Raw genomic sequence first — 15,483 nt, forward strand, 5'->3', positions numbered from 1 at the left:
CGGGCTGGGGGTTGTCCTTTCTCATATGTGGCGACCAGCAGGAGGTACTCCACTTCAGACACATTCATTAGAAATACTCCAGTTGTTTTAGTCAAGGACGCTGCCTGGGTTGGACATGCAGGAGGCAGCACAGATGACACACGAAAAGATGCATGCTCTATTTTCTTAGATGCATGATGCATGCTCTATTTTTATTTGATTCGATTGTTACTGTTACTGGTCTTTGTGTGTGGAGTTTGCATGTTCTCCCCGTGTTTGCGTGGGTTCTCTCCGGGTACTCCGGCTTCCTCCCACCGTCCAAAGACATGCAGCTTGTGGGGATAGGTTAATTGGATAATCCAAATTGTCACTAGGTGTGACTGTGCGAGTGAATGTGAGTGTGAATGGTTGTCTGTCCCTGTGTGTTAGCCCTGCAACAGACTGGCGACCTGTCCAGGGTGTACCCCGCCTCTCGCCCTATGACAGTTGGGATAGGTTCCAGCGCCCCCTGCGACCCTGAAAAGGATAAGCGGAAGCGAATGGATGGATGGATTGTTACTGTCTTGCCATTGCTAAAATTGAGTTTTTCCTTCCCATTGTTGCCAAGTGCGTGCTTATTGTTAGGGCTTTCTTGGTATTATTATAGGGTTTTTACCTTAAAATATAAAGCACTTTGAGGTGACTCTTCTTCTGATTTGATGCTATATACATTGAATTGAATTTAATTGTATATAAAGGACAGGTTTGACAGATGTAAGCATAGGTAAAAGTGATCATATCTGGATGAGAGGACCGATAGCTAAGTTATCAACTAACACTAGTAAGCTTGGCTAAAAAGATGAATACATAGATGTTCTTGGTTCAGCACACTGACAGACAAATCTGCTACTTAATGCAAGGTAACACAATTTATTTCACTCAGCATAAGTAAAGCACAAACTTCTTAGATGATCTGTCATATTATTGTCTGAAAACTCCATTAGAAGTGCTCCCAAAGCCAGAAACACTACAGCATGCTCCTCAGTGGTGAGCATCTTTCATGATGAATTAACCAGTGTCATCAGAATGCTGCTTCAGGGGAAGGATCAGTCAAGTGAATGCTAGTCTCTGTGTGTCACCAGTGTGTACTATATTAGTATCATCCTCCACACAAAGAGATTTGCTGATTCTGTGTGTGTGTGTGTGTGTGTGTGTGTGTGTGTGTGTGTGTGTGTGTGAGAGAGAGAGAGAGAGACAGATAAAGAAATAGAAAGTAAGACAGACGGAGAACACCAGGTTGCAATCTATCATCCATGACTGTTCTTGTGTTCTTCCATTGCAGTGTAAACAGGCTTCTTCTGTGGAAAAAAAACCCACTCACGGGTGGCCGTGTCCCTTTGCTGATCCAACCGGTTAATTTGTGTGAATGTGTGCAGATGTGAAAGTGTGTTTAAGTGTATCTGTGTGAGCATCTGAGTGTGCAAGTGTGCTCCTCATGTAAGTAGTCCAGGAGGTAATTTGCTCTAATAACAGAGCCGAGGATGCTCCAAAACCTTGATTAAAACAGTTTCTATTCTCAGAAAGCTCGGTGTGTGTTTGCGTTGGTCTGAATGCACGAAAAAATTCTATCAGCAGAAAGCAGAGATGTCTCAGTGTGCTGCTAGTTAAGGGACACTCTGTGTATACTGGATCCGTGTAGTGTCAGTGTGTGCTTGTGGTTTGTGTATGTGTGTTTGCACCACTGGTACCCCCACCACGCTTCCTGATCTAAAAATGGTCGTAACTCACCATTGCTTTCCCATCTGAGCCGTTCCCCTCCACTCATCTACCATCGCTGAGACGTACCAAGGTGTTGATGTTGGACTGGAGTCTGTGAGCGTGTGTGTTTTGTCTGGTGTGTGTATTTCTGGCTATTTTGAGAGAGCCGTGGCAATTGGCCCATTTAAAACTCTGCTTTATCTCTGCGCAGCATACCAAGAGACTAAAAACTCCTCCTGTACAACATGAATAATGAAACAGTGCTCCTCTGCAAACATATAGATAATCATCTTTCATCATTTAGTGATCCCACTGTGTAAACTGTAATGACTTTTCAATGACTTCCCATTACTTCACTAAGTCAAATTTCTATAATTTAGTCTAGTTTCTACTATAGTAAAGTCTGCTGTAAGACCATCTTAAAACCATCTTCTTCTTGAAAGCCAAAAGACAAAGCCTGTGATGCCAAATTACAAATGATAATCGGCTCTTTAGTTAATGTTTAAAGGTTAGTATTTAACCTTTTAACATCCAGGTTGCTGGAGGACCACTTAAGAATAGGGGTAGGGTTAGGAGTGCATTAAAGCCACATGCCATCACATCTCTTTTATGCATTTTGGCCACACAGTTTTGCCATGGGAAGATTTCCATTTGGGTAAGACAAATAGGTGAACATTCCTTACAAAGGGGTAGATGTGAACCTAACATGAGAGTAAACAGAGATCTAGAGAGGGCAACATGACTATAATACCTTTTTCAGAGTTGTTTTTGCTGCAGCAAAAACCTGGCAGATCTGCTGGCAAACTGACTCACAACAGACAAAGTTAACAGCCACCTGATCGACGTAGTTCAGCATTTGGAAAGATATTTCATATCCGTCCAAAAACAATGTTCAATTAGTGGATGTGAGGCTTACATTTTCCAGGTGGCCAGAAGGAGCCACCTGGACAGCAGCAGCCCCAAATATCCCATCCAACCCGGCCTGTTCTGGTGGCCGCATCCACAAATGCAGTAAGACCTGCACAGTACAAGGCAGACGGTTTATGTGTTGTGGTTTATCAATGTATCGGGAATATAAAGACCATTTTATTTGTTCAGGCTTTTAAATTAGATGATAATTCTCAAAGCAGATTATTTACTTCATCTAGGTAAGGCATAACAGGGCAAATCCAAAATAATCAGTGAATTCAATTGAGGATAAGATTGTTGTTCTTTAAACAACAAAAAAAAACGAAACTAAACTAATAATGCAAATACCTCTTTATTTGAATTTGCAGTGTAAGACATGTTTTTCAGTGAGTGGCTGCAACCATAAGCGACTGCATGTTTACTCAAAGTTATTTCACAATGCACCTTAAGTGTTATGACACTGCTTACAAATAAAAATCATTAACCCATGATTTGGTTAATGAGCAATCATTGTTTATGGAAAATATCAATTTTTTTTATATTTCTATTTATTAAAGAGTGAAGTCAATATTAATTGTTTTCTTTCAGATTATAGTCATATGATAAATCTTTATCACAAAACTGCATATTACTTTAATGGAAATAGCCTCAATGCATTTCTTTTGAAAGAGCTGGCTACAATAGTTACTCCAGCTTTAATGAGTAGTGATGTGTTGGTCGCGAACGAAACTCTCACTTGTCTCTCACCCTCTCTGTCGCACTTTTTTTCCGCTTCACTCCGCACGCGAGCCTTGTGCTTTGCGCTTGGCAGAGGGGGGAGGGGCAGTAGTTACACTCAGTAGCACAGGAACAGAGCGGGAGGGAGAGAGAGAGAAAGAGAGTCAGGGACAACGACATCACATTAGAAAGGTATAGTAATCATCCACAACTATTTTCAGTTGCGAATGATAAAGGAGTCAGAAAGTTTATTCATGCAGGTCCATATGACAGAGAATATGCATGTTCTTTCTGTTTTGCATTTTTTAATTTATATTTAATTGTGTTGTGGTTTGCAGTGTTTTGTGTTGTTTCACTTTTTTATTTTATTTTAAAAGGAAAAAGCTGAAAATTTAAATAGTTTAAAGTTGAAATGTAAATAGTTGGGTTTTGCATTATACGATTTATTTATTACATTTTATGTGGAGTGAATAATTAAAAGTATATTTACGGTGGCTGCTAGAGACAAAGCACGTACAAACTCTGAAGCACGTACAAAACACAACAGAAGTGCTCCAGGATGCTAGGGGCAGTGTTGAGCTTTTGTTACCTAGTGGCTACACAAGCCAGCAGGTACCAACAACTGGATTTGGTGTGTGGTAGTAACGAGAAGGGTCTGGCTGCAGCCACTGTGGAGCTCCACAGTAACCGGATACACGTGACCTCCACACTAACCGGAAACACGTGACCTCCACAGTAGCCGGAAGCACGTGACCTCCACAGTAGCCGGAAGCACGTGACCTCCACACTAGCCGTAAACACGCATGGATACCGTGGAAGTCTTGCAAGTTGATCACAAAGGTTGGTTAAGTCTTTCTTAAATAAATTTGCCGTTAGTGATTTCAGAATTCTAGGAATCGTCTAGTTTTCTTACAATGATCATGTTGCCACTTATTTAGCGTTACAACAACATTCCTCCTTATTTTAATGTTTTTTCATCGTGCTCCATGGCAGAGAAACACACAAATATGCTTTTTCCTGGGCCTGGTTTAAGTAAGAGAGCTGGATTAACGGCTTCTGTGGGCGAGAAGAAGCAAAAACCACATTTTGCATTAGAGTATGATTTATTGTTGGCGTCAGAGATGCAAAATAACGAATACTTCAATACTGTACTTAAGTAGAATTTTCTGGTGTCTTTACTGCTGTACTTTTTTGTGCCTACTGTATACTTCTTTATACTTCTACTTCTCACATTGTAGCACGCGTATCTGTACTTTGTAATCCGTACATTTGTAAATCAGCCCCCCGCACGCGTGCTTTGGACGCAAGATTACTTCAAAATTTTGTACATAAATTATATTTTAGACCCTGTACTTCTTACTTCGACTTGACTAAAAAGTCGAGTCGGTGCTTTTTAAACAGAGGTATCTAAACTGTAGTAAGGAACGTGTGTACTTGTGACACCTTTGGTTAGCGTCAACACTGTAAATTTCGTCACAAACAGATTTATATATTTATCAATACTTCTATTCATTATTCTTTTCTGTACAGCTTTTTTATTGCCCAGATTTTAGTTAGCCTCTGTTCAATTGACTGTTATATGTCAATAGAAACATGTCTCACAAATTAAAGTGTCTTGTAAAATATTTGTGGGTTTTTTTTTTCAAGAATTTTCTTCCCAAAGCTATTACATGCCAACTGTAAATTGTTATTTCTGCTAAAACCTTAACTTAAATGTGTATATGGTGTTTATCTGTTTCTCTCTCTGTTTTAGATGCACACATCAATCTGGAATTCGGGCTTAAAGCCAGAATTGCAGGAATGCAACACGTGTTGCAGAGGACTCTTTCACTGCCCTCTGTGCCCCACTTTCAGCCCTACTGTCAGGGCAAAGATTGAGGAGCATCTAAGTGTGCAAAAAAAAATGCTTTGCCTTTCAAAGGTATGTTTGTATTAAATATACTTTAGTTATAAATATGCACTTTTTTAAGCACGTCTGCAGTATCTTTGTTGACTTAAAAGTTGCTGTTGATATTGTACTGTTCATCTGCAACAAAAATAGTGTTTTTATAAAATATATTTTTATTTACTTTTCACCACTTTCCTAGACATAACTTTTGTGATCCATACCATTTTGCTTTCATTATTGAGGTTGGCTTGGATGTTTTTGTTAACATGTACAATCTGATTGTTAGACAAATTGGTTGCATTCTATACAACTACATTACATCTGTTTGTTTGTTTGTTTTTTTTCTCTTACAGATAAAATGATATGCCAGTGCAGGCTGCCTTGTAGGACAACAGGACACTTTCACTGCCCTGTCTGTAAGATTACAATCATACGGCGTGGGGATATGGCAAGGCATTTATTGTCTTGTCAGCATTCTTCAATGCCAAGTCAGCCACCATTATCAGGACTGCTCCCCGCTGAACTCTCCGAGGAGACCCGTATTCCTCCGGCAGTACTCTTCGAGGAGCCCCGTTTCCCCCCCAAGGTTTTGTCTTCGGTATCTGAACCATTTTCTGAGTCTTTGTTAGAACATTCATATGCTCTACCCTCTGTGTTCAATAAAACTGCAGCTGATGGAAAGTCCATGAAAATGACATGCCCTCACTGTGGCCTTACTCTTCATAGCTCTGGCAAGCTATTTGCACACTGGAGAGAGGAAGCCAAAGCTGTGCTTGAAGGACAACACGTGCCCATTTTCAGACTGAAAAAGCGCAAGTTCCAGGAAGTAAGTCAGGTCAGTATTCACTTTAAACAGTAGTGTAATTACATGGTTAGTGAAATTTGAATAACTGTTAAAAAACTGTTCTGCAACAGAGAAATAACTATGTTTTCATGCCCATTTGCCTGACACAGGAGCCAGCAGTTGTTGAAGATCTGCGTCCTGCTGTGCAGTGGGTTGTCCAAAATAAGGCACTTTTCTGTGGACATGTAACAATGCCCAAATATCTGTCCTTAAATCAAGGGGACCAGCAGAGGGTCTTAATAGACATGTCAGAGGAAGAAGACACTGGAGCAAGGGACTTGTTCCTCTTTGTTTTTCAGTTTGCAGAGGACATGGAGCTCTTTTTGAATGCATGTGCTGATGAGCAGGGGCTAAGGGTCAGTGCTATGTTTGACATGTAATGGACAAATGAAGGCACTGGCTGTGTTTGTTTGTTTGTTTAATATGTTGTTGTTGTTGTTTTTTTGTTTTGTTTTTTGCGTAGTACAAAATTCCAATTAAACTTATTTCAAAATGTTGTTCACTTTATTCTGTGTCCATACTTATAATAAAGGATTACAGTGAAACAGCATTAAATGTAAATGTAACAGCATTTTTTTTAAACTTGTATTTTCAAAATAAAAAGCTTATTGTTGATATTAACAGTAAAGAATTGTAATCAATAATATTTTTATACATTTTAAACATTAACACTCTGGGCTCTATCCTGGCCATCTGTGGACACTTCACTTATTCTTTTTTTTGACTACTGCACTGCAGTGGACCAAAAGAATGACACGGGTTTGATCTTAAGGATCTAATAGTTGTGTGTGTTGTGCATGACATTGCCACACAAATATGTATTTGAAAGATAGAGTAGAATAAATTATGACGCATGAAATATTACATAGGCTGCAGTGAATTTCTGTTGATACAGACTATTGAGCTTTGAGTTTCCCAGTCAAACTTAGCTTTGAAGCACCTGCTAAAAACACTTTTACTCTTGTACATTTCAAAACAAGACACCATAGCCAAAATATTAACAAAATATGTATTATTAAAAAATTCAAAGCTGCAGCACATACAGCAACAAACACCGTTAGTAAATGTGTCCTGGAGTTTATGCAGGTGCAGAAAGTGCTGCTGCTGTAAGTCAGCCTAACAGCTTCCAGATCACTTATTTTTCTGGAAAGATGGTAGGAAGGGCATCACTGCTCATTTCTACAGTCTCCCAGATCTTGGAATACAATCCCTTTGTACCATGAAACCACTTCGCAGTACTAGGAGTCCACTAAAACCTACAAAGAGAGTGATCCCGGAAGAAATTGGGCACACACTAGTGACCTCAACAATTGCAAGACAGCCTTTTCCCCGATGCTCAGATGGGGAAAAAAAGGAAGTTTCATGAAAACATTAGGACTTTAGGTAATATATAACCTAACTGGCTATAAAGAGTAAAAAATTTAGATACAATTTTGATGAAAAGGACTGGTGCTATTTTAAAGAGTCACGTCGGCAAAAGTAGATAAATGTTTTAAGAAATATACATTTTATAGCATTTTGTGAACATACACAAAAAGTGGCCATTTTTGGCAACAAACAAACTGAGAGAGAGTTTTATATTTTTGGCTCTCCTTGAACAAAAATAATAGTGCATAATAATCAATGTTGATGTTAATCAATTAGATGTCCCAGACACTACTATTAATAATACAGCAGCCCCTCGTTTATCGCTGGTGTTACGTTCAAAAAATAACCCGCGGTAGGTGAAATCCATGAAGTAGCCAACTTTATTTTTTACAATTATTATAGATGTTAAGACTGTAAAACCCCTCACTACTTGCTTTATACACTTTTCTCAGACAGGCATGAACATTTTCACACTTTTCCTTCGTAGAAACATGAGTCCAGTATTATGGAATGAAACCTAAAGGTGCATTTGAGGGTTCAAAACGTTTCGTCGGCATTGTTGTGTTTGTTTGGGAGAAAACTTCCAAACATACAGTGCAGCACTTCAGAGTTACACTGCTAGCGATCGAAGATTTATGTAAATTCGACAAGCTAAACGCATTCTGTACTGTACAGCAGGAGTCCCCAACCTTTTTGCACCACAGACCACTTTAATGTCAGACAATATTTTCAGGGAACGACCTTTAAGGTGTCGCGGATAAATACAACAAAAGAATAAAAAAAAGAAACTGTGGTATTTTGTAAATATAATAATAAGCGTGACTTGAGCTGTGCGCCAGCAACAATGACAGTGACATCCTCCTCTCTGCTTCTTAACGCTCTCTGGTCGCTATGGTAACGCGTAAATAGTTCTTTCAAAATAAGACACACAACTACAACCATACATTTCACACCGGAGGATCAACTCTCGCGGAACGGTACCAAAAGACTCACGGACCGGGACCGGTCCGTGGGCCTATTAGGGACCGCTCCTGTACAGGAGACACTGGACTAGATTGATTGACAGTGGTCTACAGCAATCAGAACGCACAACACGATGTACTGTAAAAAAAAAAAAAATCAGCGAAACAGCAAGTGTCACTTTTGGCCACGAACAATTTAGGGGATGGTGAATTTTTTTGAACAAACCCAGAGTGTTAAAAAAACCCCCACTTAAAACCATTTTTATTTCTCAGCAGCATCAATAGTAACAAAAACGCAATTTAGTTTTCGCTGTCAAAGTCGATTTAACTGAAGTTACGTGTTTCCGGTTACTGTGGAGCTCCACAGTGGCTGCAGCCAGGTGCTCTTGGTAGTAACAGGTAAATGAACTTTTTTTTAAATTATTTGAATATATATGAGTGCCTGTGTATAAATACACAAATAATACACATAGGCTTTCAATTGTGTAATTTAAGTGATCTAGGTAGCTGTTTTGGAAGTTCAGTTAACGCTGGAAATGTGTTTTGGAGTTTGTATACGTGCTTTGTCTCTAGGGGCCACCGTATATATTTATTAGGGGTGCAACGATATTCGTATCGATATTGAACCGTTCGATACAGTGCTTTCGGTTCGGTACGCATATGTATCGAACAATACAACATTTGTAATTTATTTTATCAATTTTCCTTCTGACGATGCTGTCTGTGTTGAGCGCTCAGTGAATCTGTGTTCGACTACTCCGCCTAGGCTGCACTGTCCAGCGCAGATCCACTGAGCGCTCAACACAGACAGCATCATCAGAAGGAAGAGCGCAGGGCAAGCTAGCGAGACAGAAGTTAAGCTCTCCTTGCAACAGGCAAATTGAACCTCATTCAGATCTGGCGTTTGGAATTATTTTGGTTTTCATGTGACGTATGACCCTGAAGGTAAGCGAGTCATGGACTAAAGTAAAACAGTATGTTGGATGTGCCACGCAATGCTCAATTACATTGGTGTGAACTAGTGTGTTAGCGCAGTTAGCTCGTTAACGTGTTGGCCGTCTAGCCCCATGCACGGGGCGATCGGCGGTAGCTCGTTAACGGAGATTTGCCGTGTTGTGGCGTTAAGGTCATTTCAACGAGATTAACCTGAAAGCACTAGTGGGAACACAACGAATATGACTGCACATTTACGCCGACATCATCCTAGTGCAAAGACAAGTGGAAGCAGACAAAAAAAAGCAAGCATGCTGCTAACTTTAGCCGAGTCATTTAGACAGCTGTTAGCACATGATTCTCCTTATGCTGCTGAGAATATAGCCCAGAAGAAGCGGATAGTATAGCTTTTATTTTGGAAAGAGCCATTTCTCTGTAATAAACTCTCTTTTCCAAAGATGAGTGATTCCTCAATCAGATACAGGGCTTGCAATATCGCTAGCCCGACGTCCTGGAGCTAGCGATTTTTTTCAGTCGGGCTACCAAAATCTATCTCTGCCCTGCCCGTCGGGCTATTGTAGGAAAAATATATGTCAATGCTTTTGCATTCTTTCAGAAATGTAGCTGGGTAATTATGTCATTGGCATCGGTGAGCCACTGTCAATATGTGACATATTGAAGTCGCGTTTGAATTTGCGCTTGTTTTTTTGCTTTCACTTTGCAATCCTGCGAACTGTGTATAGAGAGCGACAGCACTGGTCTTATTAATCATTAGCTTACTACGCAAACATGACAAGTGAAATCTCCCGCAGCAAGCTTAAACATGTGAGAGGTTGATCGCACAGAGAATCGCTGAGCTTATGTGAGTGCGTGTGTAAAAGCATTTCAGTTCTGCTGAGCCAAATAAGACAGGTCAGGGTGAAGAAGTGACAGCCAAAGAAAAGCTTACCACAAAACGGAGAAGTTATGACAAATCAGACTATAAGGCAAAAAGAAAGTGCAGCTTTATGGTTTCATGGACAAAAGAATTTCTGTGGCTGCAATATGACGAGCTAAATAACCAGGGCTGCACATAAGTGGTCCGCAGGTGCGCATTCGCTGTCAAAATAAAAAACACGCACAAGGGTTAGGGTTAAATTTAAAAACTGTACTTTTGAGTTAAAATATATATTTATAATTTTAATAAATGACAAATTAAAAATGCATGAACATTTTTTTGTATCGAAAAAATATCGAACCGTGACACCAAAGTATCGAACCGAACCGTGAATTTTGTGTATCGTTGCACCCCTAATATTTATATATAAACATATATAAATAAAACCATGGGTTTTTTTTACATTAATAATTCCTTTTGTGCAAAATTTTATATTATTGTTAATAATTAATTAATTAATTAAAGCAGCAAAACAACCTGAAGAGCCAGTTGGGAGCCGAAAGAGCCGGATCTCTAAAAAGAGCCGGAGATCCCATCACTACTAATGAGTTATAATTACACCGCAAAATTAAACCACTCCGTCTTTTGCATTTAATTGGTTAATTTTCAAGCTTATTATCAGCTGTCATCACCTTTGTCTGATTTTTGCTGACACCACATTTATTTAACAATGACTTATCAACACTGGAGAATTTTACATTCTGACTGCAAAAACAAACTTCGAGCAGCATCAACAAATTCCAGCAGAGTGTTTATGTGACACATACATCCATTCAGCCTGGAGGTAAATCATTAGAGTAAAAGTGTGAGTAGCTGTTACACCGACAACTCCAGGGCAGCAAATTCACTCAGAGATAAAACAAACACCTGTCAGCCCCTGATGAGCCCGATGTCTGCAATCAAACAGGCACATTAATATTGTTTATGGGTCTGTTCATGAAAAAAAAAAAGCGATGCACAATAAAATACACACTCAGAAAAGCAAAACAAGGACAGACATCTAACCAAAGATCTGCACATGTACTATGTAAAAGCTCAGATGGTGAAGAGATCCAGCTGTGCAGCAAAGAACAGCAAAGAGGAGGAGACATGACACAGCTGGATCTCCGCATTTAAAGTAAGGTCTGACTGCACTAATGTACTGTACTATAGAGTGCAAGCCCAGCGTTCAGGCCTTAGAGAGAGTCTGTATGTGTGTGTATTCATAAATATACATAGCCATCACATGGTGGACAATGCAGAATGAGTGACTGTAAATTATACAGGTGTTATGTATTATCAAAGCTGAACAAATCCCCACCATTCAGTTACAAATGAAAAATAAATCCAGTCTAACTGAACTGATACCTGTAACCATAAGCATGATTTTCTTTTTTTTAGCTCGTTTCACATTTGAAATAAACATCATCAGACATCTCTGGTGTCTGATGGACACATAACCCTGGTGACCCCCTGGGATTTAAGCCATCATTGGTGACAACCCCAAGCCTAACCCTAAGTTTTTGATGTGTTTCAGGTAGGATGATTATTTTCCTTGTTCCCTGATTGCCAACACTTGGAAAAACAAGTTTTGAGAAACAAAACTGGCATGTTCTGATTGCATGGGGTTAGCATCAGGGTCATCACACATGATGACTTAAACCTCAGAGGGCTAACAGAAGTTGACAAGGCATCAGCACACAGTTTTGAAAGAGTAACTCGAGAGTAACTTGTTTTGTTTTTTACCTGTAGTCCCCGACTGTCTGAAATGTACACCTTAAGGAAACATCCAGAATAACAACTAAATGATTCTGTTTGACTATTCAAAAAAATAGGAGACGGCATAGAAAAAACACAAAAGCCTCATTTAATGCACAAAGAGCTTGGAGCAGCAGACTAGTAACCCCAAGTGTTTACATGCTAAGTAAAGTTTATATGCTCGGCTAAATCTTCATTATATTTCTGATGAACTGCTGGAGTTACACAATATCTATTAGAATGAGTGTATTTACTAATATAAACTCCGCCGTATCACCTATAATTTGGCCAATCACTCTTCGTGCCAACACTGAACACACAGAGTAAGTATAGCATGCTGGTGCAACGCTAGACTGAGCTTTCTCTGAGCAGCCAGCCCTGACAGACAGGAAAACACCCCCATGAGATCAGTTACAGAGCTAATATGTACCTGTCAAGGACCCTAATTACTTGCTCACACACATACACACACATTACAGCTGTCAGGGCTTGCAGTTAGCCCAACAAATCACCAGTTGTAAGACTAGCAGTGTCCAGGGACTGCGGCTAACTGGTAGCAGCCATGGCCTGCAGCAATACAGCAATGACACTAGGCTATGCCGGCCTTGTCTTTGACCCAGTTAGCAACCATGATGTGATGGGAGCCGGCTGGGTCAGGCTTAGAGTCTTTACTCTTTCAGTCTCCAAACACCAGAGATTAAAGCTGACTCAGACATGCATTCCTATTGCAGTGCAGGCCAGCAACACCTCTGTTTGGGCCAGCACTGGGAAACACACGCAGGCTTTAGTTTCACCAAAAAAAATCTTAACTTCCTGCATCAGAGTGAAGTTATGATCGTTTGTCATTTCAAAAGCTTTAATTTATGGGAAATTCCAGTTCTGATTAGCTATTTGAGTCATGATATAGTGTGTGTCTTTTATCTAGCCCATTTATTCTTCAGCCCATTATTCATTTATTATTATTAAGTCATTTCTTAAACTGTTATGAACGGTGTTGTGGTATGTTCAAAAGTACAATTATTTTGTCTGAAAAAAATTAACTTGTTCATTTTAATCTTATTTTAGCAGACATGTGAGAGAGTGCATTAGAAGTGATAGTGTTACATAAATCATATCAAATCCACACCGACTAAGGCATTTGCACTGTTGCCTCACAGGGGCCTGGGTTACAAACTCTAGATGTGTGCACAAGTGTTTTTGTGCGTGCTCCATGATAGAATAGCGTTCTGTCCACCGCAAAAAATAAAGTCTGCTTCAAGTCAAAGCACCTTAAACTGGAACAGGACCCTCGTTGTGTTTAGACCAAACACAACAAGGGTCCTGTTCCAGTTCTTTTCCAGTCTCTATATAAAAGGAAACTCGTTTCACACCTCCACACTAATGGAGACAATAGCCTAGCCCTCCATTTCTAATTGTCAGGGGTGTCAGGAAAGTCCCACTCTGTCCTTTCAAAACAATGTGAGGTCGAGGTCGTCACCTGTGATAACCTTGGACTAGAGCTGGGCGATATGAGATTTTTTCATATCACGATATGTTTTTTTCATTTCAGGCGATAACGATATCTATCACGATATAAGCCAAATAACTATATTTGTAAGATTTAAATGTGCCGTTGCTCACAAGTAAAATGTGAAATAATCAGCAGCTTGTTTTTATTTAAATATTTATTTCCCATAATAAGTTCAACAGGGTAGATGTACTTAAGGAACATGAGACTTTTTCAGATAAATAAAGGCAAATATTGCAAACTACACAAAAGGCAGCCGCTAAAGCGTTTAAGTTTCAAAATAGCACAAATGAAACAGACTAAATTGTCAATTCCACTTAGAAACAAAATATTAATTCTAAAAATAAATCTTAGTTTGTTTTACAGAAGAACAGACAAAACTGAGTAACTTTTGTCAATATCAAATAAACTGAGAACTAAAAGGAAATTCTCAATCTCTCCTTGTTGTATAGCTGAGCTTTTCAAACAGTTTTAACAGTTACTTTAGTCTGACAAAAGCCGAATGACGAATTAGCGCTTCCAGTCAGAGACTGAGGCTACGTCCACACGTACACGGGTATTTTTGAAAACGGAGATTTTCCGTTTTCGTTTTAAAAAATAATCCCGTCCGCACATAAAGAGAGAAATCAAGGAAAACGCTGCTATGAACATGCCAAAGCAGCAGGTGGCGCTAGATTCCTAACCGTGCAGAAATATTGGCCAATCAGAAGTCTAGAAGCCTCGGTGGGAAAAAGTAAACAAAGCTGGGGCATAGAAGCAGAACAGAGTCGTATGTGTGGACGGACAGTAACTGTGTGTATATGTGAGCATTTAAACACTGCAGAGAGTAGAATTAACAGTAACAGTATTGTGCGGCTTGGCACTAGTTCTGTACGTAACAAGTCACGTGACGTGACGCTGCGGCTGTGATTGGTTCAGCTCTGCGCTACTTAATTTGGATTGGCTGACCTTTTTTTTTTTTTTTTTTTTTAAGAGGACAAGAGCGGCGAGGTCTATCGCGATAGCTTAATTTCTCTATTGAGTAAAAGTTATATCGCGATACATATCGTTATCGTTCTATCGCCCAGCTCTACCTTGGACCCAACTATGTTTTAGCAAAAAGCTAAATAATTACTCTGGAATAAAAGGAATCAATAATTCCAATAATGGAAAGCCATAATGTCAAAAACAGTTCATATTCCTATCTGGAATCTAGTGATCTGCGATACCACTGATTATATAAATACAATTTAATTGAACTGATATTAACATATAATATCAGTTGCCCTGATGTGATCAGGGCATTGGCATAATGGTACATTATAAAATCTGTTTACATGTCATAAGGCTGTTGTTGCATTATATACCTTAGATTTGGCAGTTTTCTTGACTTTAGACACACCAAAGCCTTCATGCCCACATCTGATGGGTCTCAACGGACAACAAAAAGACGAATCTCCTGCTGCTACACTGGAACACAAAGTTCTGTAATTATGTAATAATGTGTCATCATAGAAGACATTAAACTACTTTACATCTAAAGGACTTTTGCTTTTACGAGTCACAGTAGTGTTTAGTGCAACTACAAGGTGGAACATGTAAGTATATTATTACAGTGCGTTATTACATACCAAGTAGCATGTTGCTATGCTTTGTTCATCTGCAGCGCTGTGATATGTAATATGTAATAAAACTGAAGTACACGATTGAAAAAAGATAAATGTTACAGTAGAATATAGATAATGCATAGTGTCTGTGCAGGGATAGAGATACAAACCATGAGTCCCACAGGCCTGAATGGGAACGTGAAGCCGTTTATAATTCTGACCTTGTTTTGTGCAGACAAAATGTTGGGGAAGTTGAGCATCGGTAGCTCCTAAAATATATTGACCATTCATTGTGCTCAAATAGATCAAAGCCTCCTCTACATCCTATCACGCTGTTGATCTTTTCTCAAGTCGTTCAGCTTTTTTTTCTTTTTTCTTC

The 15,483-nt window shown here is 39.4% G+C and overlaps 1 long non-coding RNA gene across 2 annotated transcripts; it reads left to right on the forward strand.

The window, feature by feature from the left end:
* Positions 1 to 3,991: 3,991 nt before the first annotated feature.
* Positions 3,992 to 6,673, forward strand: LOC146708854 (uncharacterized). 2 transcript variants are annotated; one of them, XR_014920632.1, is made up of 5 exons: positions 3,992 to 4,182; positions 5,096 to 5,263; positions 5,584 to 5,828; positions 5,957 to 6,065; positions 6,185 to 6,673. It is a non-coding gene; the product is annotated as an uncharacterized LOC146708854 (long non-coding RNA). The 2 variants fall into 2 exon arrangements; XR_014920633.1 differs by lacking the exon at positions 3,992 to 4,182 and having other exon boundaries at positions 5,032 to 5,263.
* The last annotated feature ends 8,810 nt before the right edge of the window (positions 6,674 to 15,483 follow it).

Source organism: Copadichromis virginalis, linkage group LG5 (genome assembly GCF_057382275.1).
Source record: "Copadichromis virginalis isolate Kocher_CV1m ecotype Utaka linkage group LG5, C_Virginalis_male_GT1.1, whole genome shotgun sequence".
Classification (NCBI taxonomy): domain Eukaryota; kingdom Metazoa; phylum Chordata; class Actinopteri; order Cichliformes; family Cichlidae; genus Copadichromis; species Copadichromis virginalis.